Source organism: Bos mutus, chromosome 10, assembly GCF_027580195.1.
Source record: "Bos mutus isolate GX-2022 chromosome 10, NWIPB_WYAK_1.1, whole genome shotgun sequence".
In the NCBI taxonomy this organism is placed as follows: domain Eukaryota; kingdom Metazoa; phylum Chordata; class Mammalia; order Artiodactyla; family Bovidae; genus Bos; species Bos mutus.
This window is the reverse complement of record NC_091626.1, coordinates 56910350-56935227: the sequence shown is the minus strand read 5'-3', so window position 1 is coordinate 56935227 and position 24878 is coordinate 56910350. Positions and strand designations below refer to the sequence as shown.

General features: G+C 45.2%; 1 protein-coding gene and 1 pseudogene across 1 annotated transcript in view; both read right to left on the bottom strand.

Annotated features, from left to right (window-relative positions):
• Positions 1 to 24878, bottom strand: part of LIPC (lipase C, hepatic type) — a 186645-nt gene that overhangs the window by 64510 nt on the left and 97257 nt on the right. The gene's annotated exons all lie outside the window — the stretch shown is intronic.
• LOC138989523 (methylosome subunit pICln pseudogene) lies at positions 18723 to 20114 on the bottom strand (annotated as a pseudogene).

Genomic DNA, 24878 nt, shown 5'->3' with positions numbered 1-24878 from the left:
CAATGCAGCTTGGAAAAAAACGATTTTTCTTAAGAAAGCTGTTCTCTCCCTTTGGAAAAGGCTGCCTGGGGTGCAGGTAAGGTGGGGGTGGGGGACATCCATGGTTCAGAGAGAGGCTCTGGCTCTGCTCCCCACATTATCTCTCACAGCTTGGGTTGGTACTCACACTCTATGGGCACTTGTTTATTCTGCTTTGCTTGTGGGTTACTTGGCTGGGACAAAAACTAGAGATGCCAGCAAGGCCTCTGGTTAGGAAGCTGCAGAAGGTTGTAAGCCAACAGGAGAGTGCCTGTCCTCTGTATGGCAGGTCTGTGCTGTCTGATGAGTGGGGTTGGGTTGGAAGAAAGAGATGATGAAGCGCCCATTCAATAAGGGCTACTGAGAGCTAGGTGCTTGGGAAGATAATTCCATTCAGTCCCCGAGAGCCTTGCACAGGCAGCATCAGCACCTAACTCGAGCAGGTGGAGGAGTGGAAGCTCAGAGACTTGTGTGATGTCCCAGTGGCCAGTCTGTGGGAGAAGAGGCCTGTTTGATTCCAGCAGAAGTCTGAGGAGCCAGCTTTCAAGGTGTGGTGCCCCTTGGTCTGAGGGGTGCTATTCCTTGGAATATAGCAGAGTCAGTCTGTTTGGGGATGATGACTGATTTGGTGAATTAGCTGGAAATTAGTTCCTTATTCTTCCCTACACTTTTTTGGGCATTGCACTATTAGTTATCACCAACCACAGAGGCTGGGTCCCTTTATATAAGACATGCCAGTAAGAAGAGTACATGGGGTGGATGGCCCAGTGCAAGCTGTGCATCGGTGAAAACAGTGAACATATAGCTCTGGGCTAATGCTTGGGGAAGAAAAGCCAGTGCACAAACTGAAAAGAGGGTGGAACAACCAGAATCCTTTAAGGCAGCCGTCCCAGCCTTTTTGGCACCAGGGACCGGTTTCATGGGAGACCGTTTTTTAATGGATGAAGTGGTGGGGAGGATGGTTCAGACGATAAGACGAGCTCTAGGGAGTGGCAGATGAACCTTTGTTGCTTGCCCACTGCTCGTCTCCTACTGTGCAGCCTGATTCCTAACAGGCTGAGGACTGGTACCGGTCCGTGGCCTAGGGGTTGGGGTCCCCTGTTTTATGGTGAGATATGATTGAGACTGACACAGCAGGACACAGTCCTTCCTTCCCTCCCTCCATCTTCCTCTTCCCATAAGGACACATGGCATGCCTACACTGTGCTTGGCACTGGTGGGGCAGCAGAGATGATCTGTCCTGTCGTGGCCATGGTCCTGTCCTCTGGGGCTGATGGTCAGTGGAGAAGGCAGAGAAGGCAGCAGGCCAGCAGCATGAGAAGTGCTCAGTGGAGGGCGCGCAGTGAGGTCCGCGTCCAGGTTCAGCACAGGCAGAGAATGGGGTGGGGTGGGGTGGGTATAGGTGGAAGAGAGGAAAAGGTGGAAACACATATAGAGGCCTGAAAGTAAGAGAAAAATTTGGAGACAGTGATGGAGAAGAAAATAACCTTCTCTGGCCTCTTCCAGCCTCGATGGGTTTGAGGTGTTGGACTGAAGAGGAGGGTTTTGGGCATATGTGACTGTGGTAACTGGTGCTGTGATGGGCTAGAGAAAGGGGAGGAGAAGGAGTTTGGAGAAATAACAGCTAAGAGGTTCTTAACCATTTTGTTCTGTGAATCCCTTTGGCAGCCTGAAGAAGCCTAGGAACTGATTTCAAATGTAGGACATAAAATACCATGATACACATAGAGTTCCTTTATCTAAGTGGTCATGGCAATGCACCATCCAGATGCTCTTCTGGGAGGGACATGCTGCCCTGGATGCTGGCAGTGTGGTCAGCAAGTGGCCTTCAGCTACGGGTCCTTCAGGGTCTGCTTTAGTTGCCGAGAAGAGCCTCACCCAGGTCATCCACATAGCCAGTGGTGCAAAGGTGAGAGCAAAAGGCAGGCCTTCTTGGTTAATGGGGGTGATTCTGACAGCCCACTTGACACCCAGAGCTGACTGTGCTGTTGACCAAAGCTTCTGGGTCTCTACTGAGGCTCGACTGCTCCCCTACCTGCTTCTGCTTCTTTCTCTTCCCTTAGTAAGCATGGATCCCAAAGGCCCTCCCTAATAAACCTCTGAACACTGAATTCTGTCTCTTTATCTGCTTCCTGGGGAATACAAATTGCATCATGCATTAAATAAGATCCAGCAGCCAATCTAATAACAACTGTAATTTTGAAGTTGTTGTGAGCATAAATTATATTGGGAAGTATTTGCAACAACCATAATGTGATCTGTTTTGCTTGGTTGCCTATGTTGATAATCAAAAGAAATGTTAAATTCTCGTTAAAGGTTAGTGAAGAGATCATTTTTCCCACTCAATTTCATGAACTTTCCTGAATTCTATCCACAGGTCCCCAGAGAGTTTATGGACTCTATAAAGAATTCCTTATTTAGGGCTTCTCTGGTACTTCAGTAGTTAAGAATCTGCCTGCTAATGCAGGAGTCATGGGTTCAATCCCTGGTTGGGGAAGATCCCACGTGCTTAGAGCAACTAAGCCCAAGTGCCACAACTACTGAGCCTGTGCTCTAGAACTCTCAAGCCGTAACTACTGAGCCTGTGTGCCCTGGAGCCTGGGCTCTGCAATCAGAGAAGCCACCACGATGAGAAGCCCATGCACTGCAGATAGAGAGCGGCCCCACTCACTGCGACTAGACAAATCCTGCACGCAGCAATGAAGACAGTGTCTTTTTTTCCCTTATGGACAAAACAAACAAACAAACCAAATTCCTTATTTGGTTGGAAAAGAAAGAAATGGTAACGATACAGACTGGTCCAAAGGTGCCCACATCCATTTGACTGGAAGGATTTAGCAAATCCAAGCATAGGACTCCCAGTTAGACATGAACTTCAGATAAGTAGTGAACAGTTTTTAGTATAAGTGTGCACCATGCAATATTTGGGACATATTTATACTAAAAATTGTTCATTATCTGAATTTAAATTTATTGGATGTCTCGTATTTTATCTGGCAACCCCACTTTAACATCTATTTTGGCTCCTCGTGAGGTCTTGTGACCTACTTAAGGATGTGAAAGAGCCTTGAGTTGGGCTTTCGTCTTTGCTCTGAAAGTCACTTGTCCTGGTCCCAGCTTCAGTTTCCTTGTCTGTCAATGGAACTTAGTACCTGCATCATAGAGAGGGTGTGAAGATGATGGAGGACAATGTGTATGAAACTTACTTCAGAAACTGTAGCGCCTCAGGTGGATGGTGGTTTTTATTGCCGTCTGGAAAAGGATTCTAAACTCTTGAAAAAGGAATAGCTCTTAAAAGGGAATCCTGGAGGATCAGTCTAAATGTCTAAAAGTAAGCAAACCAATAGAGCAGGCCAATTTGCTATGGGAAATTAGTTTATTTATCAGCATTCTGGTGAATTTGAGGTTTATTTGCTTCTAAATTCTTGTAGGTCTCCTGAACTAAGCCATCTATTGGTTTGAAGGAATTTATGGCATTTCTGCAAAGTGTAGCGTTCTGAAGGACACCAAGAGAAGTGGATAGGAGAATAAAGCTCTCAAGCTAAAGAGGCAGAGAAGTGAGATTTGCCTTATCTGAACTGGTTTTTCATTTTTTCCCCTTATGGTTATTTGCTACTGAATTTCTTTGTGGGTGTTTATGCCAATGGGCATTGCCTTTACCAGAAGAATTAGACTATTAGACTCCACATATTTATCAGGGTGAAGTACAATAAATATTTATAGAAGTTCCAAATTATTAGTAGTCCCCCACCCCTTATCCATGAGGGATGCATTCCAAGACCCCAGGGAATGCCTGAAACTGGATAGTTCCAAATCCTATATGTACTGTTTTTTCCTATACTAATGGGCATATATAGTATGGATGTGCTTGACAAAGGGACTATTCATATTGTGGATGGCATGGGGTGGGAGATTTCAACATGCTACTCAAAACAATGTGCACTTTAGAACATATGAACTGTTTCTGGAATTTCCCTTTAATATTTACAGATGATGACTGACCGAAATTAACTGAAACTGAGGAAAGTGAAACCACAGATAAGTGCGGACCACTGTGGAATGCTTGCTATGTGTTGGGCTGGTTTGTGGCCTTATGATGTTGTCACGGGCTTCTGAGCGGGCCAGAGCTTTGTGTCCAGTGATAAAATTCTCCCAGAACATACAACCTCTTTCCCACTGCAGGGCCTTTGCACTGCTTGTTCCCTTCGCTTAGAATATTCTGCTGGCTCTCTGCACGGCTGGCTTCTCTAGGACTTCAGCTCCTCAGGGAGGCCTTTCCTGCCTGTCTATACAGATTAAGTTGTACTGGTATTCCCTATGGCAGCATCTGGCTTATTGTTTCATAACATTTTCAAGACCTGGAAAAATTTTGTTCTGATTACTTGTTTTTGTTTGCTTTTAATTTTTATTTTCGACTGGACAACAGTTGATTTACCATGTTGTGCCAATCTCTGCTGTACAGCAAAGTGACTCAGGTATATACATATAGACGTTCTTTTTTTTATATCCTTTTCCATTATGGTTTCTTATAGGATATTGAATACAGTTCCCTGTGCTGTACAGTAGGACTTTGTTATTTATCCATCCTATATATAATAGTTTGCATCTACCAACCCCAAACTCCCGGTCCATCCCTTTCCTGCCTCCCTCCCCCTTTTGGCAGTATCATACCTGTTCTCCAGGTCTACAGGTCTGTCTCTATTTTATACATAGGGTCATTTGTGCCATATTTCAGATTCCAAATGTAAATGCTATTCACATGGTATCTGTCGTTCTGACTTACTTCACTTAGTATGATCATCTCTAGTTATACCCATGTTGCTGGAAATGGCGTTATTTTGTTCTTTTTAATGTCTGAGTAGTATTCCATTGTGTGTGTACCACATCGTTTTTATCCATTCCTCTGTTGATGGACATGCAGGCTGCTTCCATGTCTTGGCTTTAGAAACAGTGCTGCAAGGAACATGGGGGTGCATGAATCCTTTCAGATCATGGTTTTCTACAGATACACGCCCAGGAGTGGAATTGCTGGATCATACACTAGTTCTATTTTTAGTTTTCTAAGGAACTTTCATACCTTTCTCCATACCAGCTATACCAATTTACATTCCCACCAACAGTGTAGGAGGGTTCCTTTTTCTTCATACCCTCTCCAGCTTTTATTATTTGTAGACTTTTCGATGATGACCATTCTGACTGGTGTGAAATGATATCTCATTGTAGTTTTGATTTGCATTTCTCTAATAATTAGCAATATTAAGCCTCTTTTCATGTGCCTGTTGGCCATCTGTATGTCTTCTTTGGAGAAATATCTATTTAGGTCTTAGGCCCGTTTTAAAAATTGAGTTATTTGAGGTTGTTTTTTTTTTTTTTATGTTAAGCTGCATGAGCTGTTTGTAAATTTTGGAGATTAATCCCTTGTTGGCATATTGTTTGCAAATATTTTCTCCTGTCCTGTGGGTTGTCTTTTCATTTTGTTTATGACTTCCTTTGCTGTGCAAAAGCTTTTAAGTTTATTGCAGTATTTCATTAGGGCTTCCCTGATAGCTCAGTTGGTAAAGAATCTGCCTGCAATGCAGGAGACCCCGGTTTGATTCCTGGGTCGGGAAGATCCGCTGCAGAAGGGACAAGCTACCCACTCCAGTATTCTTGGGCTTCCCTTGTGGCTCAGCTGGTAAAGAATCTGCCTGCAATGCGGAGACTTGGGTTCCTTGAATATAACATGCCATGGATAGTATGATTGTTTTATATACCACTAAAAAGGGATAAAGGAAAGCTACAAATTAAACTGTGACATGAATGCCTTAATCACAGTCCTGCCTGGGCCATGCATGACTTGTTCACAGCAGCCTCTTATTCCTTTGAGAGTTCTTTCATCTATTTTGAGGATTTGGCAGTTTCTCCTACTGTCCGTTGCTTTGCTTAGAGTGTGGAGAATCCCCATGTATCAGTACAGCATGACTTCATGTATTGTCATTATAAAACATCTGTTTGTTACCTTATAAGAAATTAGGGGATGGCAGTCATTTCTCCAATAATAAATATAAAATTTATGCCTTACCACCATCTTGATGCATTTTTGCCTGAAAAATCAAAGCTTAGTCATTTTGAAAACATTTTAACCAGAAATTAAGCTTGGCCCAGGCAGTCTCAACAGTGCACTTAACTCAACTGAAGTGATGATAATACGGGTACATCTGATCAATCTCACAACCATGGCCTAGCCCGTGGCATTTATAAGATAGATTCCAATTTCACAAGTATTTTAAACGTGCAAGAAAGGTGTGCCTTCTTATTGATGAGGTATCTCTTTCCTCTTCCAGGGAACTGAGTTCTTGTCAGTTGTGTCTACCATCCAGTGCCCAGCAGCTAGCACAATGTTGGCATACAGAAGGAATCCAATAAATATGTGTCAAATGAATGGAGGAAGTAATAGGATTCTGTACTTGAACATTTTTGTTAACTGTGAAACTAATTGAAGTCTTACGGAAATAAAATAGTATATAAATAGCATTGCTATTTTAAAAAGCTCTTTTATTCTGAATTCATTTAATTACTGATGTCAATTATGAGAAGCGAAATTTTAACTCATGGATGTAAGGGTAGACTCCCATTGATAGAATTCAATTCAATTCAATTTTCGTATTATGAGGTACTTTTGCTTAACACTGTTCAGTTTTCAAACACAGACATGCTAACACTGGGAATAGTGACAGAAGTAATTCTTGATCACTGAGAAGTGTAAGTTGGAGAGGAGAAGAGATTGAGTTGCATTCCTGTAAATGATGTAGCAGAGCACTCAGAATGCATGGAGGGGGCCTGGCTTGTTGAGGACTGGCAAGCCATAGTTTGGCTGTTATGCTTTAGAAAGTTGTAAAAAAAGAACTAGGCCTGTGCCAGTGATGGTGGGAAATGAATCTTGAAGGATAATGCAGATTTACCTGACACTTGTAGGCTAGCATGCAATCCTTACAGAAACCCTTGGATTAGCTGATATTGCTTCATTTGCAAATGGGGAAACTGAAACTCTAGGAGCAGAACCTGCCCATAACTAGTGGGCAGCTTCTCTAGGATTCTAATCTAAGTCTTCTTGATTCTGCAGTCACTGCTTTCCCAACTACTCTGTGCCAACTCAGAAAGCCTGGGATTTGTGGAATGTCTAATAAGAGTTAATGAACCTTCAGGAATATTTGGGCCAGCATTGGAATTAGAATAGAGAATGTGGCCCATCCTATGGAGACAAGTCAAGGCATTGAATTTGATGGATTCTATTTCATCTGAAGCATTGGAAGTAGACTGGTGTATCTCGCTGATGACACTGGGGAGAACTTGTGGGTTTGGATATAGTAACAAAGAAAACAGTGGCTGAGTTTATTTTTTGGGGCTCCAAAATCACTGCAGATGGTGACTGCAGCCATGAGATTAAAAGATGCTTACTCCTTGGAAGGAAAGTTATGACCAACCTAGACAGCATATTAAAAAGCAGAGACATTACTTTGTCAACAAAGGTCCGTCTAGTCAAGGCTATGGGTTTTCCAGTAGTCATGTCTGGATGTGAGAGTTGGAATATAAAGAAGGTTGAGCACTGAAAAATTGATGCTTTTGAACTGTGGTGTTGGAGAAGACTCTTGAGAGTCCCTTGGACTGCAAGGAGATGCAACCAGTCCATCCTAAAGGAGATCAGTCCTGGTGTTTATTGGAAGGACTGATGTTGAAGCTGAAACTCTAGTACTTTGGCCACCTGATGTGAAGAGCTGACTCATTTGAAAAGACCTTGATGCTGGGAAAGATAGAGGGCAGGAGGAGAAGATAGAGAATGAGACAAAGAATGAGATGGTTGGATGGCATCACCGACTCAGTGGACATGAGTTTTGGTGAACTCTGGGAGTTGGTGATGGACAGGGAGGCCTGGCATGCTGCAGTTCATGGGGTTGCAAAGAGTCGGGCATGACTGAGTGACTGAAATGAACTGAACTGAACTGAACAAAGAAAAGATTCCAGTAACGTGTCCCTCACCTTCCCCCATACATCTGCTTTATTGTACTTCAGGTGGCTTGTTTTGTCCTCTAGTCCTCGTCGCATTAGCCTAGAAGAGTTACTGTACCAGGTGCGCTCTGATATAGGACTGGAGACAAATGCCCCGGACTGTTGTGCATGAAGGAGCACTGGCTACAACTTGCACCAAGAGAGAGGAAAGAAAGAAGCATAGAATTATGGCGAGAGAAAGTAGCAAGAGCAGAGGGTAAAAATCCCATGTTTTTTTCACCAAGGTCAGGACATGTTGATTGGTTCTTCACACATGGGATTAGACAGGGTGCAAGAAAGAATGGAGAGAAAAAGGCGTCCCAGGAGCTGGGCTAATGAGAACTTCATCAGAAACAGCTTCAGCCTAAGGAACCCCCCTCAGTCCTCAGTTTTGTATTTGGGGATGAAAACAGTTTTGGTCCAGAACAAAGGTGATATGCTCAAACTTTCCCACGTCAACGAATTCGCTAATATAGAGAGTGCCTTTACGACAGGCACAGAGCTAGGAAAAGCATTTTCTATTTCACCAAAGCGTGAGGGTTCAGGATCACCTCACCCCCTTAGTGACCACAGCACAATAGGAAAGCTCTATGAGGCCTGTGTTCAGGTCACTTGCCATTTTGCTCAAGCAGCATATATATATATCAGTACTGACTTTTTCTTTCTTAGATAGTTTTTAAAACCCCAATCAGAGTGAGGAAACTATGGATTTGGTCTTGATATCTCCCATTTGAAAAAAAAAAAAAAAAAAGGGGATCAATTTTTCCCCTAAATCTTTTGAAAGTCAGTGTCTTTATCCATGAAAAAATAGTAAATAGTAATTTGTAACCTATGTGATGCAAAAGCCAGCCTTAAAAATAGTCCATCTGACTAAGGATTGAAACAGTGGGTACTAGGATAATTGTTTGGGCTGCTTTTCGTTTCTCTTAATCAAAATTACTAGATGATTGAATTCAAGAACATGTTACTGCTTTATGTACTGATATTATATGTGCTAAGTCTCTCAGTCGTGTCTGACTCTTTGTGACTCTCTGAACTGTAGCCCACCAGGCTCCTCCGTCCATGGGATTCTCCAGGCAAGAATACTGGAGTGGGTTGCCATACCCTCCTCCAGGGGATCTTCCCAACCCAGGGATCGAACCCAGGTCTCCCTCATTGAAGGTGGATTCTTTACTGTCTGAGCCACCGGGGAAACCCAAGAATACTGGAGTGGTTAGCCTATCCCTTCTCCAGGGGAACTTCCCAACTCAGGAATTGAACCAGGATCTCCTGCATTGCAGGCGGTTTCTTTACCAGCTGAGCTACCTGGGAAGCCAAGGTGAAGACTGTCAGGCAAAGGGGGAAAAAAAAAAAAAAAAAAACAGGAAAGGAACTGGGCTGGACTAATTGCTTTGGGGATGATTGGCTTAATTTTTGGAAATACCTGGTAGAGTCTGGATTTTAAAATTACTAGCAAGTTGCTCTTCCTGCCTTCTAGAATTCCAAAGGCTGAAATTTGTACTAGGGTCTACTCTCTGTTTTAGGGATGACCACTTTAGTGAACTCTTTTGTTTATCCAAGTAAGGTAAGTACTCATACTTTTTGAGGGGAGCAAGGCACCCCTCAAGGTAGATGTGTCACATGACCTGTAGGAAGGTGAAAGATTACATTCCAAGAAAAAGACACTCTCATATTTGTATGTTTTTTAAAATAATTTTATTTATGTATTTTTCGCTGTGTTGTATGGGCATGTCGCTGTATGGGCTTTTCTCTTGTTAGGGCGACCTGGGGCAACTCTTTGTTGTGGTGTGTGGGTCTCTCATTGTCGTGGCTTCTCTTGTTGCGAAGCATGGGCTCTAGGGTGGGTGCATGAGCTTTAGGAGTTGGCAATTTCCCAGTTCTAGAGCACAGGCTCAATCGTTGTGTCCCACAGGCTTAGTTGCTCTGTGGTGTGTGGGATCTTCCTGGACCAGGGATTAAACTTGTGTCTCCTGCGTTGGCGGGCAGATTCTTTACCCCTGAGTCACCAGGGAAGCTCCCCGTTTGTATGTTTAGTAATGAGCTAAGTCAAATCACTTTGGCTTATTATTGGTTTCCTTTTTGTTAAAAAGAGAGGAAAAAAGAAAATATGTATTTTTCTCTTTTGGTTAGACATCTGAGTGGATAAGAGAAACAGAATTTCAGGTGGCGAATTTCAGATGGCCTAGCCATTGTAAAAACAGTTTTCATTTTTGAACCAGTAAGTACACATAAATATGCTGATGTGTAGCTGGTTGCCCCTGTGCGCCTGTAGTGTCTTCTCTGGGCAGGGTGGAGGCTGGGGGAAGCCAGCAGGGCTTAGGAATCAGGGAACAGAGCCAGATTTGAGCAGAGCACAATTGCAGCCTGTGTTTCCAGGGAGAACACTAGCGCTTTATCGGAGGGGCCCCTTGGCAGTTGGCATCATCTGGAGAAAGAAAATATTGCCGTCTGCCCACAAGGGTTTCTCAGAAGCTGGGGGTCTGGGTTTGGACTTGTGGGCAGAATTGCCTGGGAATGGAGGGGGACAGGCGGGGCCTGGGGCCCCTCTGCGGTACCTTCTCCTCAGCCCCTTCCCTGGGGCTGTCACTCACACAGCTGGCTGAGTGTCTCTTGTGGAAGCGTGCCCTTTTGGTCCTGGCAGGAGAACAGATACCAGGCTGGGTATGCCTTCTATTTCTGGCCTTGAGTGTAGCTGTGGTTTTAAAGATCTACATGGGCAGCAAAACAATGCCCTTGTCTCCAGCGATGCCGCAGGCAGTAGAACCATATCCTTCCTGGATGGTCTGTCCTCTCCTGGGCTAAAGAGAGCCCAGTTGTAAGGCACGGGTGCTGGGGGAAGGAGCCCATCATAGGTGTTTTTGTGAGACTGGGGCAGACAGGTGGTGCAGAGTGGTCCAAGCACAGCCGAGGTAGGGCACACCCCACAAGGGCAGGGGTGGCAGAGGCTGCTGCCCTCCCCTCTGAGGGAGCCCCTCCAGGTTGGCTGGGTAAAGAGGACACTCCAAGCACTTAGATTCCTCTATCAGAGGCACGAGAGGGCCAGGCATCTCCTGCAAGTAGGGAGTTCAGGAGGCCATGTGTGCTGGCTCCACAGACCTGAAAATGCATCTGAAGTCCCAGAAATGCAAGTAGATAGTCAATGGTGGAGGTGATTCATTTTGTCCTTGGAATGTATGTTTGAGTGCAAACTGGCTTTAGAAATGGACATTTGAATTGCAACTTGAACTTGTTCCAAGGAGAACCTAAGAGAAAAGGGACTGGAAACCATGTCCCCTGAAGACCAGTTGAAGGGATATTTAGCCAAAGAAGGCAGCTAGGGTAAGGCAGGGTGGAACAGGAAGGAAACAGATCTTGGTACAATAAAGGGAGGCACATTCTCACAGCAATTGATTAGATCATTGGAACAGCATATCTTAATACTCATGAACCTCATATGGTTCACTACCCACTGGCCTGACTGTCCAACAAGAATAACTGTTGAGCACTTTCCATGTGCTGAGCCTTGTTCTAAATGCTTTTTTGGTATTAGATCATTTAATCCTCATAATGGACTTCTCAAATGGCTCAATAGTAAAGAATTCATCTGCCAATTCAGAAGACATGGATTTGATCCCTGGCGCAGGAAGTTTCCATGGAGAAGGGAATGGCTACCCAGTCCAGTATTCTTCCCTGAGAAATCCCATGGACAGAGGAGCCTGGCAGGCTACAGTCCATGGGGTCACAAAGAGTTGAACATGACTTAGCAACCAAACAACAACAATCCTCACAACAACCCAATGATGTGTATTTACCTTTAAAGATGAGGACACTGAGGCTCACGGATCATTTATAACTTGCCTGGGACCACATGGGCTAGTGAGTGGTGGGGCTGGGACCATGTGTAGCAGAGCCTCCAGTCATTACGTGGGCCTGAATCTGCTCCCACCACCCCTACCCCTGGCCTGGCTCCCAGGTAGCTTGCCAGTAGCATCCCTACCCCTTTGGTTCCTGCCTGTTCATGGATGGTTGGCCTCTTCCAGTGCTGTCACATCAAGTTTCCCATGCCCCCCCAGATTGGAGACCCCTTCCTGATGGCTCAGTTGGTAAAGAATCTGCCTGCAATGAGGGAGACATTGGGTTCGATCCCTGGATAGGGAAGATCCCCTGGAGAAGGGAATGGCAACCCACTCCAGTATTCTGGCCTGGAGAATCCCATGGACTAGTCCATGGGGTCACAAAGAGTCAGACATGACTGAGTGACTTTCACTTTCACTTTATGATGCCCAGTGTCAGAGAAATTTTCATCATCTTTGCCTCAGTGGTTACTCCAGTTTCTTTGTGACCCAGGTTTTGAAGCCTGATGTGAATGAAAATATTTGACCACATGAGTTTTACTCTTTCTAGGGCTGTGGTTCTTGATGTCCCCAAAGCCACTTAAGAACCAGGAGATTGTTTTCTTTTTTTTTGCCATCAGAAGCACAACAGTCCTTATAAAGCAGAGTACAGCTTGCCCCGCTCTCCTAGGGTGGAGATAATTGGGCGTTTGGGCTTCTGCGCACCAGGTGGTACTTAACGATCTGTTGCCCTTGGAGCGCTGCTCTCTGGTGAAAAGAACACTGGTGTTTGATGGGGGCAAGTTATTTGCATCTCGTTTCTGACAACAGTGGTAGAAATGTTATTTCTTTTGACACATTTGAGATTGCAGGGAGAAGGAAAAAAAGAGAAAGAGAGATCCAAATTTGTCCTTAACGATCAAAAATCTAGAAAAAAAGAGTTGTTGAAAGTGCCAAGGAGACCAGGCTGGCCTGGAGACTCAGGCTGTGCGACAGGACAGTGCAGTCCTCAGACCACAGTCGGCTCTTCCTGAGCCTGTTGAATCCACCCTGACCACCTCAGAGTCCTTTCTACGTGTGTGTGTTGTGATGTTGACCTCCAGAGACAGATTTGTCTAAAACAGGAATTTCTTTGTAGCTTTGGCTTGAAGCATTGCCTGCTTGAAACTCAGAACCCATCTCTTTTCTGAAAGGTCTAAAGGTGGCCACAAGGTAAAAAGAACGTTGTAGAATGGACAGCTGCCCTCACTTCTGCTGCGGGGTTCCTGACAATGGCACATTTATGCTCCTCTGCTTGGAAAGCTCAGTGCGCTGGGTGGGGCAGGAATTACCCAGCTATAGTGGGCACATTTATGTTGCAGGCCTGGGGTTTCACTGGAGCCAGGATAGAGCTCGTTTATTCCAGTTAGGACACCACAGGGCCCTGCACTCTGACCTGGTATGACAGAAAAAGACTTCAAGCTAGGTTTTGGAGCTCTGTCGTACACAGGGTTTTCTGAGCATTTCTTTTCTTTTTTCCATCTGAAAGTTATGTCCTGTCAGCTCTTAAAACAGATTATGAACTCAGAAGTGCTCCTCTCTGGTTTCCTTATGAAAACGCCCACCTGGTGATGCGTGTGTGTGTGTGTGTGTGTGTGTGTGCATGTGTGTGTGTGTGCATGTGTGCGCGTGCATGTGTGTGTGTGCATGTGTGTGCGTGCTCATGTGTGTGCATATGTATGTGTGCATGTGTGTGTGTGTGCATGTGTGTGCATGTGTGTGTGCACATGTGTGCGCGCGCATGTGTGCATATGTGTGTGCATATGTGTGTATGTGTGCATGTGTGATGCATATGTGTGTGCATATGTGTGCATGTGTGTGTGCGTGTGTGTATGTGCATGTGTGTGTGTGCATGTGTGTGTGTGTGCATGTGTGTGTGTTTGCCCTGGGAGCTGAGTGCTGTGGGCCCCAATGCCTGGAAATCCACAGGCTGAGGAGACCCCCCCTCTCTGTAGCTTCTGAAGTATTCTTTCTGCTCAAATGTTCTTGTCGTTCAGTTGATAAGTCCTGTCCAACTCTTTGTGACCCCATGGACTGCAGCACGCCAGGCTCCCATGTCTGTCCTTCACTATCTCCCAGAGTTTGCTCAGATTTGTGTCCACTGAGTTGTTGATGCTATCTAACCCTCTCTCTGCTGCCCCCTTCTTCTGTTGCCTGCTCAGGCGACTTGCTCTCAGATACTTGTTTTGTGGCTTGGTCCCTGACAGGTGTGGGGTCTCATGGAGACACGTGTCAATAGCAGCTCATATGCACTCTGCCCTTGGTTGACACCCAGGGGCTGAGCCCTGCTCTGAAATGAGCAGGTGAATTTGAAACCTGACTTGTTGGTAACAAGACCCGAATGGGGTGCTGTGTGTCTGAATGGCAGGTAAAATAATGGTGAGCGCCTGGACTAGATGCAAAGTTCTGCACATGCAAACTAAGCCCTCACCTCCTGGGCTCCTGACAAAGATACCTACTGGTGTCCCCATATCCCAGTCACCCCAGGGCCATGATACCCCTAAAGTCATATCATAAACCGCTCTATGATTCCAACTGGCCTCTAACCTTGCCCTCTGCCCTCTTCCTCCAGCCTCTGTATCGACAGCAGGGAAACCCAGTGATGGATTCTGACCAGGGTTTAAGGAACACACTGAGTTCTCTTAGGAAAAAAAAAGTCCTGATTCTATCACTTAACAGGCCATGTGACTCTGGGAAAATTATTAATAGTTAACTTTCTGAGTTTCAGTTCCTTCATTTTTGTTACAGGACTAGCAATGTTGTCCTTATTTAATTGTAAGGATTAAAAGAGATGATCTGTGTATAATATAGGCAATTAATTGTACAAACCTCATAGAGTTGTTATAAAGATAATAGTTAATGTTTACAAAGTGCCTGTGTAAATTATTTATGTTAATATACCATCTTCAATGATGCTTAGCACATATGATGGAAGTGTTTGCTTAAAAAAGAAAAAAGGCCAAGAGAAGTATTTGAGTACCTTTCAGGCTCATTAAATGCTTGCTGAAGGAGGGATTTCCCTGGTGGTCCAGTGGCTAAGGCTCCAGACTCCCAATGCAGGGGGCCTGGGTTCGATCCCTAGTCAGGGAACTAGAGCTTGCATGTTGCAACTGAGAATTCGCATGCTGCAGCTAAAGATCCCATGTGCTACAACCAAGACCTGGCTCAGCCAAATAAATGAATAACTAAATAAATAAATATTAAAAACAATGCTTGCTGAAGGGTTAGGGAAGGTCTCTAGCCTGAGAGTTTCTTGGGGTGGTGATAACAATATGTTACTAATCTTTAGCCCCCTAAGTCCAATGTGATTGTCTGGCACACTGGGAACACACCAGGAGTTGTTTATGGAGAACATAAATGAATGGATATGCCCTACTCATTTTAAACCTTTTCTTCAGCATTGAAAGTCTTAGTTTTAAAAAAACTTACTTCTGATTTTGGAACATTACACCCTGATGTCCAAACATTCCTTGAAGCTAACTATGTTGACATTTGTGACCCTAAAGCAAGAGTGATGGCAAACTAAAGTTTAATGTGTTTTTAAAAAAGGGAGAAATTTACATGGGATTGAAAACAGAATGTAACTCCAGTGAAGGAGCTAAGTAATGATGCACTACAAACATTTCTTTCTTTGAATGTAATGTATACTACACAAGAGAAACGGGTTCAATCCCTGGAGTAGGGAATGGCAACCCACTCCAGTATTCTTGCCTGGAAAATTCCACGGACAAAGAAACCTGGCAGGCTATAGTCCATGGGGCCGCAAAGAGTCAGACATGACTGAGCGACTGAACATGCACACACAGTGTATATTCAGCACTTACTATGTGCCAGGTAGTGTTCACGTATGTAGATGAGTAAGTCACAAGCCTGTTGTCTAGATGCAAACTGTCTTGTGGGGAGCGTGGTCCTGCATATAAAGAGCGGTGTAGGAGTGCTTTGGAAGAGGTGCAGACAGTACTGTGGTCCTTAAGAGGAGGGAAGGGGCCTCCAGTGGGTTCCTCAAGGGGCATGGGGCATCAGAGGAACAGCAAAGAGAGAGGAAGAAAAGATGTCTTGGTGTGTCAGCCGCTTCTCACTGCAGTCCATGGGCTGTGGTATCATTAAGTCCCATGTAAGCCTCCAACTTACCACCCTTTATTTAATTAGCCAGGCCTTGGGTCTAGCCTCGATCATCTTCAGCTACTGCTTCTCTCTCAGCCCAGACATCCCAAGAATCCTGTTAAATTCTGGCCTGCCTAGGAGTGTGGCCAAGCTGGGATTTTACACCCACCTTCTAACACCAAGATGCATGGCAGATATCTAGTTATTCTTTCCATCCTACCTAAATTCAGGCTGCAGAAAATTTCTGAAGGGTAGAGAGCCAGAGGCACTAAGATTGCACCATTGTCTGTTCTCAGAATCATAGTGTTAGAACCAGATGACTAAGTTATGTTAAGAAAGAAGTTTGAAAGAGAAAGTGAAAGTGAAAGTTGCTCAGTCGTGACTCTTTGCAACTCCGTGGACTGTGCAGTTTGTGGAATTCTCCAGGCCAGAATACTGGAGTGGGTAGCCTTTTCCTTCTTTAAGGGATCTTCCCAACCCAGGGATCAAACCCAGGTCTCCCGCATTGCAGGCAGATTCTTTTCTAGCTGAGCCACAAGGGAAGCCCAAGAAAGAAGTTTGGGGTTTGCTTTTTCTAAAAAATCATGGTAGGGTAATTTCCTCATGAGGAAATTGACTTCTGCATAGAGGTTACAAAATGGTATGATAAAAACTGGTAGATATATTCAGGACAATTTAATGTACCCCTTCTTCTCATGCTAGACCTAATCTAACATCACGTACCAGTGTAACCAGCACTGATGCAAGTTCCTGTAAGAGCTAAAGCTATTTAAGTTCCCTTTTCCCTCCTTCCCCTCTCTGTCACCAACTATGATTCCTTTGTTCCCTGACATAGATGTTAAAAATAAATTGAAAAATGTTTCTAAATTCTTTGTCACTTTGGGAGCAGATCTGCCATTACCCCCCAAAAGTACTGGAGTGTAGAATTGGAAAGAAAAACAAACCTTAAGGAATGCAAAATAGTACGAGTGCCTTCCAGGTAATGATTATACTCTGACAGAGTGGAGGCATTGGAATACACGTATGCTGAGCTGCCTCAAGTCTTTTCCAGAAAGTGTAGTTGTAAAGGTGAGAAGACCAGTGAGGGAGCTACTGCAGTGATCCAGGGGGAGATGGTAAAGGTCCTGATGAGGTGTGTTGACTGTAGAGATGTAGGAGAGGAAGATCTATGAGAGACATTTTGAAGTGAAATTAATAGGACTCAGAGACTTACTAAATGAGAGGGTGAAGGATGAAAAAAAAGACTTGAGCAGCATGTTTGATAAGGTTTCTCAATATCCTTGTGGAAAGATGGGAGAAATAAGGACTGGCTGCAAGAACGGTTAGATTGATGGATAACTAACTGGACCAATGTACCCACAGTACCAATGTAGAGATTCATGTGCCTTTGAAGGAAGGGCTCCTGTACTGTGACTCAGGGTTTGATCCTTGCCTTTGTCTTAGCAATTTGTCATTGATTTGGATAATAATATAGAATCTGAGTACATCAAATTTCTGAGGTCAAGAAGCTGGACATGACACCAGAAAAAAATCCAAACATTTTACAAGGTAAGAAAGAGAAAGAGAGAGAGAGGAAAAACTGAAAAGATAAAAGTTAATAGGGTTGCATCTCAAGACTGTATATTGTCACCCTGCTTATACAACTTCTATGCAGAGTACATCATGCAAAATGCCAGGCTGGATGAAGCACAAGCTGGACTCAAGATTGCCGGGAAAAATATCAATAACCTCAGATGCACAGATGACACCACCCTTATGGCACAAGGTACAGAGGAACTAAAGAGCCTCTTGATGAAAGTGAAAGAGGAGAGTGAAAAAGTTGGCTTAAAACTCAACATTCAGAAAAGATCTGAATCTGAAGATCATGGCATCCAGTCCCATCACTTCATGGCAAATAGATGGGGAAACAATGGAAACAGTAAAAGACTTTTTTTTTTTTTTGGCTCCAAAATTATTGCAGATGGTGATTGCAGCCATGAAATTAAAAGATGCTTACTCCTTGGAAGAAAAGCTATGACCAACCTTGACAGCATATTAAAAAGCAGAGAAATTACTTTACCAACAAAGGTCCGTCTAGTCAAAGCTATAGTTTTCCCAGTAGTCATGTATGGATGTGAGAGTTGGACTATAAACAAAGCTGAATACTGAAGAATTGATGCTTTTGAACTGTGGTGTTGGAGAAGGCTCTTGAGAGTTCCTTGGACTGCAAGGAGATCAAATCCGTCCATCCTGAAGGAGATCAGTCCTGAATGTTCATTGGAAGGACTGATGTTGAAGCTGAAACTCCAATACTTTGGCTACCTGATGCAAAAAGGTAGCCATTTGAAAAGACCCTGATGCTGGGAAAGATTGAAGGCAGGAGGAGAAGGGGACGACAGAGGATGAGATGGTTGGATGGCATCACCCACTTGATGGACATGGGTTTGAGCAAGCTCTGGGAGTTGGTGAGGTTCAGGGAAGCCTGGTGTGCTGCAGTCCATGGGGTCGCAAAGAGTCGGATATGACTGAGCGACTGAACTGAACTGAACTTGGATGCTAAACCCAAGCAGGCTAGGATAAGACAGTGAGCAGTGGCCTAGTAATAGCATTTGTGGGAAGATCCATGGGTTTATTTGATTCTGATTTTTTTTTTAATATAGAAAACCTAAATTTATTTGTTAAGCTATCACAAAGACAAAACAATTTTCTGAAATACTTTGAGAACTTCATCCCAATTCTGCTTGTTCTTTTACAGAAACTGACCTGAGAGGCTGGCAATGAAAGGATACAACCTACGCAGTTATAACAGAACAGACTAGATGAAACATGGTGAAAGGAGCAAAGGCTAGGCAGGAGCACTTGTGTTAGTGGTAATACGTGTGGCTGGGCTGTTTCTGAAGAGGCTCCCTAGAGTTAACTGATCTGGGTCCCCAGTTAGTAAAAAGACCTTTATCCCTGTGGAAAGTGCAGAGATTAGAATTTCTCCGAGACCTCTATTTTTCTTTTTTAAGGAGTTAAGGGTATCCTTAGACCCTAAGGAGTATAGCTTAGATTCAGCCTCTCTTTCCCACACAGTCTACCTACACCTTCAAATGCCAGCGCATTTCCACCACGTAGTCCTGCTAGGTTTTGAGGATGCATATAGTGAAGGTGGGACTCACAGGCCTACTCAGAGGGTACACCTAGACACAACGGTGTGGGGTAAATCATAAACTACAAATACCTTTCTGGTTAAGTTAATTCACCTTTGTTAATACTGGTCATAGTTTCTTGTCGGGTGACAGCTTCTTGTCTCAGTATACTCTGTCTCAAGAAAGAACTGGTTCAGGTAAGTTTTGGAGAAAGAAAAAGACTTTCATCAACACCCACTCCACAGTGGAAGAGGCACCAAGTTCTCTCCTACAGTTATGAGCAGAATCCTAAAGCAGCATCCATCATTTTCAGTGATCAACATCTGCACCCTCAAACTGTCCAGCAACTGTTGGTGTAGTATCTACCTCCATCCCATCTTCATAATCTCTTATTGAATCTTCTGTCCAGACTCCAGCCATGTTATACTGGCTGCTCACAGACTGAGAAAGCATTCCTTCCAATCTCTCCAGTGTGGCTTGGCCTTCTGCTTTTAAATGGGATAATCCTTCTTCATAGGTATAAAATGTAGGGGTGTCCCCCTGCCCTTGTTCATGGGCTTCCACATCATATTCGTCTCCATCGTAATCATCTGAATCTTCATCCTCAGGATCTGGATGCAAAGCCTGGCATTTACATTATTGCAATGAACATTGCCTCCAACGCTGATTTATGCCTAGGCACAAATCTAAATTCAGAAATTGGTTCAATGTCATCATCACTATCTTCCTCTTCTTCATTAGCAACCGATTCTTTTGATTCTTCTCCAAATTTGGCATTCACCATAACATACAGATGCTCGTGGATAGGCGTTTAGGTCCCTGGATACTGCATGCAAACTAATGGCGGGTATTCCAGGAGAATCCCAATCCAGAGCCATCTAACCAAGACAGGCGGCTTTCAGCGATGTAAAGGGTGCGGTGCGAGGCCCTTCCGTTCAGCACAGCCTCGGTGTCTGGTTGCTGCTGCCAATGACCCAGGTGGCGGGAAACTTCTGAGGAAGCTCATTACGCGAGGAGCTGAGACACTGGCCAGGAGCTGGCTGAGGCACTGCAAACCCTTTGCCGCGTCCCTGATTCTGATTTTTATTTTCAACAGGAGTAAATACTGTACAGAGTCCCCACCCCCACCCCAGACCTCACATGATTGTAGACTGCATTGTTAGACACATGTTTTGGTAAAGGGACACGACAGTGCTTTTGATTCTGTGCTGGTTAGGTGACAAGGAAGCATTGTGTTTGGAGCCACTGGAGCATGTTCAGAGGAAAACCAGCACGATGGTGAAGGGACTAGAGATCTCCCCCAACCAACCGCAGCCACTCCGCATTCCCATCATCACCACCACCATCTGCTAGTTCTTACAGCTCATTCTTCACCACACTCTACACAGCAGACATTATCATTCCCATTTACACAGGAGGAACCCGAGGCTCAGGGATTCATGCTATTTGTCCCTGGTTCTACAGTTTGCATGAGGGAAAATTGATACCCAAAATCCATGCTCTTTTTACTCCTCACTGCCTCCCAAACCTCCCATCTAAGGGACTGCTGGGGATCTGGGGACCCCTAAGTTTTGGTCGGCCCCCTATCCTCACCAAGGATCTGGTCACTTTGTTCCTGTTATACTCTCCTGTCTCTGTTCCAGCTAGATCCTACTTCTGCGTCTTTGTGCCAAATCAGATGTCCCTGATGGATGACTCTGACCTTTCTCTTAGTTGGTAATGGCTGCTGCCTAGAAGACTTTTGGTCAAGTCCTATCTGCAACTTAACTTTATCTCCCAGGACAGTGTTGGCTTGGACAACTTCTGTTACACTTCCTCACTTTGGGCCAGGGCTGTGCAGCTACTGACAGTCCAATCTGTACAACAGGAAGACCACTCTGGGGCCAGGGTGGCTTCTGGGCTGGGCAGCCAGGGCTTGGGCCCAGATGAGAAGTTTCCAGAAGCTCCCTGGAGAGACACAGAGGATCAGGTCCCAGGCCATCAGAGACCCTGGAGCAGAAGAGCAGTTCTGCCTGGGGCAGATCCACAGGGTTTGGCAGCTGGTTGGACATCGGGACTGAAGGAGAAGTAGAAGTTGATGACAACACCCAGTGTGGGGCTCGGGAGACTGGGCAGATGATAACAAAACTAAGAAGTGTGACTTAGGGGTGTGATGGGTCCTACATGTGAGTCTTCGTTTTGAGCCAACACAACATGAATGTATTCTCAACCCCTTTGGACTCTACCCCAAATAACCACCTGGTCTCCAGATCATTATTTAGTGACAGGAAACTTAGTTCAGAACTCAGGGGTGATGAAGAAAGAGTTTATTTAGATGCCACTCAGGAGACTGCCCATATCAAGATCGGTTTGTGTATTTTAATAGTTAGAACTCTCCTTGGAGAAGGCAATGGCACCCACTCCAGTACTCTTGCCTGGAAAATCCAATGGGCAGAGGAGCCTGGTAGGCTGCAGTACATGGGGTCACTAAGAGTCGGACACGACTGAGCCACTTCACTTTCACTTTTCACTTTCATGCATTGGAGAAGGAAATGGCAACCCACTCCAGTGTTCTTGCCTGGAGAATCCCAGGGACGGGGGAGCCTGGTGGGCTGCTGTCTATGGGGTCACACAGAGTCGGACACGACTGAAGTGACTTAGCAGCAGCAGCAGAACTCTCTAGGCTGCCCCAGCACCATCCCTCTCCATCCTTCCCGATGCATCCAAGAGGATGGAGGAGTCCTGTCCTGTGTCCTGCCCTGAAATTTGCATTCCCACACTCCTGTTGCTCAGCAAAGCAAGGTGGTGGACAGGCCCTACTCCTGGGAAGACGCTGCTCTTGTTACTCAGCTTTGTACTGTGGGGCTCGCTAACCCCATCCCTGTAATAACTTACTGAAGTTTCTGTCCCATCCATACAGCACTCCCTTCCAGGGTAGGATAGTGTATATTGTTTCAGTGTAGAAGCTAAAGTAGAGTTTGGGGGATAGATCTCACCATTGCTCCTGGGCAGAGCTAGTTGGATGTGACTACAAGCCCAGCGCTCCTTCCACAGCATCAGGTGTGCTGTGTGGTCTGGGTCACCAGACGGTGGGGGCTCAGCACCAAGTAGGAAGCTGGGTCAGATGAATGATTCTCATCCATGAGATTTCAATGCATGGATATTCTGTGGATTTGTTTTTATACTGTATGCGTATCTGCTTTGTTATAAAAAGGCATAAGCTTTGTCTCCCTCAAGACCCACTTTTCACTTCTTTAAGGGCAACGTCCTCCCTGTTGAAAATGTACAGATTCAAGTGGTTCTTAAGGTCTAGTCCTCCACCAAGGGGCAGGAGCAGCAGCAGCGCCTGGGAACTTGTGAGAAATGCAGATTCTTGGTCCTACCTGAGACCTACTAAACTAGGTACTCTGGGGTGAGCCCAGCCTCCAGGGGATTCTGCCACACACTGGAGTTGGAGAACCACTGGGGTAGCTGATAGAGGACACCATCGGTTCTTTTTTGGCTTGATGACAGAGTGATTAAAGCTTACTTGAGGGAAGCCCACATCTTCCTTATTTTGTTACATACTGATTCCTAATCAATTGTGATCCTAGGCAGGATCCATTCTTTTCATTCCTCTAGGGCTTCCCAGGTAGCTCAGTTGGTAAAGAATTTGCCTGGAGTGCAGGTGACCTGGGTTCGATCCCTGGGTTGGGAAGATCCCCTGGAGAAAAAATGGCAAACACCCCAGTATTCTTCCCATGGACAGAGGAGCCTGGTGGGCCACAGTTCATGGGGTCGCAAGAGTCAGACATGCCTGAGTGACTAAACTACCACCAGCCCTTTTTAAACACTGATTATGTGTAAGGCATGCAGGGTTCTGGAGATCACTGTGGGCAGGAAAGAGATTCTATAGGCTCTGAATTGTGGATACCATCTGGGGGGACTCTTTAAGAAAAGGAGCACAAAATCTTTGAAAGGGTCTTGGGCAAGTGAGGGATCTTGAAACCCAAGCTCCATGGACACCAGGAGTAGAGGACGCAGCAGGTGGTGATAGAGTCTCTGGCAGCCAGGCAGGTCTGAGCTACTGCCAGCTGGGGGTGTGTAGGGGGTGAAGTGTGCCAAGCACCTTTGATGGAGTTGGTGTATGTGCAGTTGGGGCAGGGAGTGTGGAGAGCGTCATCCTGATGTGAAACCTGGGGAAAGCCTCCTGTGGTGGTTGGAACCTCATAGGGGTTCCGGAAGAGGTGCATCTATGGACAATAAGGGGAGAATCATAGAGAGAGAGAGGACCACACAAGGACTTTTGATCTGATGGTTTCTGGGTTTTCTCTGGGTTGCTCAGCACCCCTTGATGAGAACACAGAGAAGCACTGTTCTCCCCTGGTTGCCCACGGAGTTTTACTGGCTGCAAAGGGCAGGAGCTGCATTTTGTAAGAAGGTGTCAGAGACCCCTTCCCCTTGCCCAGTAGCCACAGGCTGACATCCCTTCTCTTCCCCACCCATCCTGAGAATTAGTGGCTGCTAACCAATTATCCCACCATAGTGGGTAGGCTGGGGGGAGTGGTGTGTCACTTGCCAGCTCTGACGGGGGAGCCATTTGTCACTTGGTTAGGGGCTGAAGCATTAACTGCACTTGGATATGTGGATTTGCAGCCCACTGGCCTTGGAGGCTTGGCTGTCTTGGAATGAGAGCTGTCTATTCTGTCTTCCTCAGCAGCGTCTGTGACTACTGCAACTTTTCCAGTGGACACCTCTAAGGAACGAGTTATTTTTCAAAAGGGCAGTGCATTTGCACCTCACTGTCTCCATCATATGCATCAATCAGGGCTTTCTTTCACAGAAGGACTATTTCTGGAGCAGGAGTTGCTTCTCCCTTTAATTTACTTTGTTAGTATTAGCCTAAATGATGCTGAAGCATAATTATGAAGGTGTTCAGATTTAGTCCCCTCTGTGGAAAGACATGCAAGAATTGATTTCAAAGAATCAATAATCTTCTGTTTTATGAATAGAGGTCTTGATTTACAGAGTTTGACTTTCTTGCCACCAGAAAAGCCTGATATCTTTTTATGATGTTCTTTCTCATTCTTCCTTTTTCTCTCTCTTCTTCCCTTGTCCTTTCCCCGCTTCTCCTATTCAGTGAGTTTTTACTCCACACCAAGTACTTCGTTGGGCTGGAACCAAAGATGACTAAGACAGGATGTCCAACTGTAGGTGGCTGTGTGTAATAAACACAAGTAAAGAGCCTTATGTGGAACTGGTGAGTCCCAGAGAGTGGGTTCTCGGTCTCAGAACTTCAGGCATTTGGACCAGATAGTTCTTTGTTGGGGGGACTGTGCTGTGCCCTGTAGGATGTTGAGCAGCAACCCTGGGCTCTCCTCACTAGATGCCAGTAGCATCTTCTTCCCCAGCTGGGACAACCAGGAATGTCCCCAGACAACGCCAGATGTCCTGGGGTGCAAAGTCATACCAGCTGAGAACCACCATCCTAGCCTGAGCTCCTGATAGGACAGAGCTTGTGTCCTGGCTCTGCTTCAGGGAGCTGTGTGGTCAGAAGACACTCACCTAACCTCTTCAGACTCTTTTCCTTATTTGTAAGATGAGGGCTGGGAAAACATTTCTTCTAAATCCTCTGAGTCTATGAAAAGCTTGAATTTGGCTATTATCACATATTAGATCATATGTTCTGGAAAGCAGCAGAGTTTATGCTTCACCCTATGCTTCAGGTGAGACTAGTGATAAAGAACCCACCTGCTAGTGCAGGAGATGTGAGAGAGACGTGGGTTCAATCCCTGGGTCGGGAAGATCCCCT